The sequence below is a fragment of the Stegostoma tigrinum genome, chromosome 34 (genome assembly GCF_030684315.1).
Source record: "Stegostoma tigrinum isolate sSteTig4 chromosome 34, sSteTig4.hap1, whole genome shotgun sequence".
Taxonomy (NCBI): domain Eukaryota; kingdom Metazoa; phylum Chordata; class Chondrichthyes; order Orectolobiformes; family Stegostomatidae; genus Stegostoma; species Stegostoma tigrinum.
In genome coordinates, this window is record NC_081387.1 from 27907010 (window position 1) to 27913009 (window position 6000).

Sequence of the window (6000 nt, forward strand, 5' to 3'; positions counted from 1 at the left end):
GGGGAATGGGTCAGTGACGGGAATGGGGCAGTGAGAGGAATGGGGCAGTGAGGGGAATGGGGCAGTGAGTGGAATGGGGCAGTGAGGGGAATGGGACAGTGAGGGGAATGGGACAGTGAGGGGAATGGGTCAGTGACGGGAATAGGACAGTGAGGGGAATGGGTCAGTGAGGGGAATGGGACAGTGAGGGGAATGGGTCAGTGAGGGGAATGGGACAGTGAGAGGAATGGGACAGTGAGGGGAATGGGGCAGTGAAGGGAATGGGACAGTGAGGGGAATGGGACAGGGAGAGGAATGGGTCAGTGAGGGGAAACGGGTCAGTGAGGGGAATGGGTCAGTGAGGGGAATGGGACAGTGAGGGGAATGGGTCAGTGAGAGGAAGGGGTCAGTGAGGGGAATGGGACAGTGCGGGGAATGGGACAGTGAGGGGAATGGAACAGTGCGGGGAATGGCTCAGTGAGGGGAATGGGACAGTGAGAGGAATGGGACAGTGAGGGGTATGGGGCAGTAGGGAACTGGGACAGTGAGGGGAATGGGACAGTGAGGGAATGGGGCAGTGAGGGGAATGGGACAGTGCGGGGAATGGGGCAGTGAGAGGAATGGGACAGTGAGGGGAATGGAGCAGTAGGGGACTGGGACAGTGAGGGGAATGGGACAGTGAGGGAATGGGGCAGTGAGGGGAATGGGACAGTGCGGGGAATGGGGCAGTGAGGGGAATGGGGCAGTGAAGGGAATGGGACAGTGAGGGGAATGGGACAGGGAGAGGAATGGGGCAGTGAAGGGAATGGGGCAGTGAGTGGAAATGGGTCAGTGACGGGAATGGGTCAGTGAGGGGAATGGGACAGTGAGGGGAATGGGTCAGTGAGGGGAATGGGACAGTGAGGGGAATGGGACAGTGAGGGGAATGGAACAGTGCGGGGAATGGCTCAGTGAGGGGAATGGGACAGTGAGAGGAATGGGACAGTGAGGGGTATGGGGCAGTAGGGAACTGGGACAGTGAGGGGAATGGGACAGTGAGGGAATGGGGCAGTGAGGGGAATGGGACAGTGCGGGGAATGGGGCAGTGAGGGGAATGGGTCAGTGAGGGAAATGGGACAGTGAGAGGAATGGGACAGTGAGAGGAATGGGGCAGTGAGGAAAATGGGTCAGTGAGGGGAATGGGACAGCGAGAGGAATGGGACATTGTAGGGAATGGGGCAGGGAGTGGAATGGGACAGTGAAGGGAATGGGGCAGTGAGGGGAATGGGACTGTGAGGGGAATGGGGCAGTGAGGGGAATGGGTCAGTGAGGGGAATTGGGCAGTGAAGGGAATGGGGCAGTGAGGGGAATGGGACTGTGAGGGGAATGGGGCAGTGAGGGGAATGGGGCAGTGAGGGGAATGGGTCAGTGAGGGGAATGGGGCAGTAGGGAATTGGGGCAGTGAGGGGAATGGGTCAGTGAGAGGAATGGGCAGTGAGGGGAATGGGACAGTGAGAGGATTGGGACAGTGAGGGAATGGGGCATTGAGGGGAATGGGACAGTGAGGGGAATGGGGCAGTGAGGGGACTGGGTCAGTGAGGGGAATGGGACAGTGAGTGGAAGGGGTCAGTGAGGGGAATGGGGCAGTGAAGGGAATGGGGAATGGGTCAGTGAGGGGAATGGGGCAGTGAGGGGAATGAGACAGTGAGTGGAAGGGGTCAGTGAGGGGAATGGGACAGTGAGGGGAATGGGGCAGTGAGAGGAATGGGACAGTGAGGGGACTCGGACAGTGAGAGGATTGGGACAGTGAGGGAATGGGGTATTGAGGGGAATGGGACAGTGATAGGATTGGGACAGTGAGGGGAATGGGGCAGTGAGGGGAATGGGACAGTGAGGGGAATGGGTCAGTGAGGGGAATGGGGCAGAGAGGGGACTGGGACAGTGAGGGGAATGGGGCAGTGAGAGGAAGGGGAGATTGTAGGGAATGGGGCAGTGAGGGGAATGGGGCAGTGAGGTGAATGGGACAGTGAGGGGAATGGGACAGTGAGGGGAATGGGGCAGTGAGGGGAATGGGACAGTGAGGGGAATGGGCCAGTGAGGGGAATGGGTCAGTGAGGGGAATGGGACAGTGAGGGGAATGGGTCAGTGACGGGAATGGCGCAGTGAGAGGAATGGGGCAGTGAGGGGAATGGGGCAGTGAGTGGAATGGGGCAGTGAGGGGAATGGGACAGTGAGGGGAATGGGACAGTGAGGGGAATGGGTCAGTGACGGGAATAGGACAGTGAGGGGAATGGGTCAGTGAGGGGAATGGGACAGTGAGGGGAATGGGTCAGTGAGGGGAATGGGACAGTGAGAGGAATGGGACAGTGAGGGGAATGGGACATTTTGGGGAATGGGGCAGTGAGGGGAATGGGTCAGTGAGGGGAATGGGACAGTGAGGGGAATGGGGCAGTGAGAGGAATGGGACAGTGAGGGGAAATGGGACAGTGAGGGGAATGGGACAGTGAGGGGAATGGGGCAGTGAGGGGAATGGGACAGTGAGGGGAATGGGACATTGTAGGGAATGAGGCAGTGAGTGGAATGGGGCAGTGAGCGGAAATGGGTCAGTGAGGGGTATGGGGCAGTAGGGAACTGGGACAGTGAGGGGAATGGGACAGTGAGGGGAAATGGGACAGTGAGGGGAATGGGACAGTGAGGGGAATGGGACAGTGCGGGGAATGGGACAGTGAGGGGAATGGAACAGTGCGGGGAATGGGACAGTGCGGGGAATGGGACAGTGAGGGGAATGGAACAGTGCGGGGAATGGCTCAGTGAGGGGAATGGGACAGTGAGAGGAATGGGACAGTGAGGGGTATGGGGCAGTAGGGAACTGGGACAGTGAGGGGAATGGGACAGTGAGGGAATGGGGCAGTGAGGGGAATGGGACAGTGCGGGGAATGGGGCAGTGAGGGGAATGGGTCAGTGAGGGAAATGGGACAGTGAGAGGAATGGGACAGTGAGAGGAATGGGGCAGTGAGGAAAATGGGTCAGTGAGGGGAATGGGACAGCGAGAGGAATGGGACATTGTAGGGAATGGGGCAGGGAGTGGAATGGGACAGTGAAGGGAATGGGGCAGTGAGGGGAATGGGACTGTGAGGGGAATGGGGCAGTGAGGGGAATGGGTCAGTGAGGGGAATGGGGCAGTGAAGGGAATGGGGCAGTGAGGGGAATGGGACTGTGAGGGGAATGGGGCAGTGAGGGGAATGGGTCAGTGAGGAGAATGGGGCAGTGAGGGGAATGGGACAGTGAGGGGAATGGGGCAGTAGGGAATTGGGGCAGTGAGGGGAATGGGTCAGTGAGAGGAATGGGGCAGTGAGGGGAATGGGACAGTGAGAGGATTGGGACAGTGAGGGAATGGGGCATTGAGGGGAATGGGACAGTGAGGGGAATGGGGCAGTGAGGGGACTGGGTCAGTGAGGGGAATGGGACAGTGAGTGGAAGGGGTCAGTGAGGGGAATGGGGCAGTGAAGGGAATGGGGAATGGGTCAGTGAGGGGAATGGGGCAGTGAGGGGAATGAGACAGTGAGTGGAAGGGGTCAGTGAGGGGAATGGGACAGTGAGGGGAATGGGGCAGTGAGGGGAATGGGACTGTGAGGGGAATGGGGCAGTGAGGGGAATGGGTCAGTGAGGAGAATGGGGCAGTGAGGGGAATGGGACAGTGAGGGGAATGGGGCAGTGAGGGGAATGAGACAGTGAGTGGAAGGGGTCAGTGAGGGGAATGGGACAGTGAGGGGAATGGGGCAGTGAGAGGAATGGGACAGTGAGGGGACTCGGACAGTGAGAGGATTGGGACAGTGAGGGAATGGGGCATTGAGGGGAATGGGACAGTGATAGGATTGGGACAGTGAGGGGAATGGGGCAGTGAGGGGAATGGGACAGTGAGGGGAATGGGTCAGTGAGGGGAATGGGGCAGAGAGGGGACTGGGGCAGTGAGGGGAATGGGACAGTGAGGGGAATGGGACAGTGAGGGGAATGGGGCAGTGAGGGGACTGGGTCAGTGAGGGGAATGGGACAGTGAGTGGAAGGGGTCAGTGAGGGGAATGGGGCAGTGAAGGGAATGGGGAATGGGTCAGTGAGGGGAATGGGGCAGTGAGGGGAATGAGACAGTGAGTGGAAGGGGTCAGTGAGGGGAATGGGACAGTGAGGGGAATGGGGCAGTGAGAGGAATGGGACAGTGAGGGGACTCGGACAGTGAGAGGATTGGGACAGTGAGGGAATGGGGCATTGAGGGGAATGGGACAGTGATAGGATTGGGACAGTGAGGGGAATGGGGCAGTGAGGGGAATGGGACAGTGAGGGGAATGGGTCAGTGAGGGGAATGGGGCAGAGAGGGGACTGGGACAGTGAGGGGAATGGGGCAGTGAGAGGAAGGGGAGATTGTAGGGAATGGGGCAGTGAGGGGAATGGGGCAGTGAGGTGAATGGGACAGTGAGGGGAATGGGACAGTGAGGGGAATGGGCCAGTGAGGGGAATGGGTCAGTGAGGGGAATGGGACAGTGAGGGGAATGGGTCAGTGACGGGAATGGCGCAGTGAGAGGAATGGGGCAGTGAGGGGAATGGGGCAGTGAGTGGAATGGGGCAGTGAGGGGAATGGGACAGTGAGGGGAATGGGCCAGTGAGGGGAATGGGTCAGTGAGGGGAATGGGACAGTGAGGGGAATGGGACAGGGAGAGGAATGGGGCAGTGAAGGGAATGGGGCAGTGAGTGGAAATGGGTCAGTGACGGGAATGGGTCAGTGAGGGGAATGGGACAGTGAGGGGAATGGGTCAGTGAGGGGAATGGGACAGTGAGGGGAATGGGACAGTGAGGGGAATGGAACAGTGCGGGGAATGGCTCAGTGAGGGGAATGGGACAGTGAGAGGAATGGGACAGTGAGGGGTATGGGGCAGTAGGGAACTGGGACAGTGAGGGGAATGGGACAGTGAGGGAATGGGGCAGTGAGGGGAATGGGACAGTGCGGGGAATGGGGCAGTGAGGGGAATGGGTCAGTGAGGGAAATGGGACAGTGAGAGGAATGGGACAGTGAGAGGAATGGGGCAGTGAGGAAAATGGGTCAGTGAGGGGAATGGGACAGCGAGAGGAATGGGACATTGTAGGGAATGGGGCAGGGAGTGGAATGGGACAGTGAAGGGAATGGGGCAGTGAGGGGAATGGGACTGTGAGGGGAATGGGGCAGTGAGGGGAATGGGTCAGTGAGGGGAATTGGGCAGTGAAGGGAATGGGGCAGTGAGGGGAATGGGACTGTGAGGGGAATGGGGCAGTGAGGGGAATGGGGCAGTGAGGGGAATGGGTCAGTGAGGGGAATGGGGCAGTAGGGAATTGGGGCAGTGAGGGGAATGGGTCAGTGAGAGGAATGGGGCAGTGAGGGGAATGGGACAGTGAGAGGATTGGGACAGTGAGGGAATGGGGCATTGAGGGGAATGGGACAGTGAGGGGAATGGGGCAGTGAGGGGACTGGGTCAGTGAGGGGAATGGGACAGTGAGTGGAAGGGGTCAGTGAGGGGAATGGGGCAGTGAAGGGAATGGGGAATGGGTCAGTGAGGGGAATGGGGCAGTGAGGGGAATGAGACAGTGAGTGGAAGGGGTCAGTGAGGGGAATGGGACAGTGAGGGGAATGGGGCAGTGAGAGGAATGGGACAGTGAGGGGACTCGGACAGTGAGAGGATTGGGACAGTGAGGGAATGGGGCATTGAGGGGAATGGGACAGTGATAGGATTGGGACAGTGAGGGGAATGGGGCAGTGAGGGGAATGGGACAGTGAGGGGAATGGGTCAGTGAGGGGAATGGGGCAGAGAGGGGACTGGGACAGTGAGGGGAATGGGGCAGTGAGAGGAAGGGGAGATTGTAGGGAATGGGGCAGTGAGGGGAATGGGGCAGTGAGGTGAATGGGACAGTGAGGGGAATGGGACAGTGAGGGGAATGGGGCAGTGAGGGGAATGGGACAGTGAGGGGAATGGGCCAGTGAGGGGAATGGGTCAGTGAGGGGAATGGGACAGTGAGGGG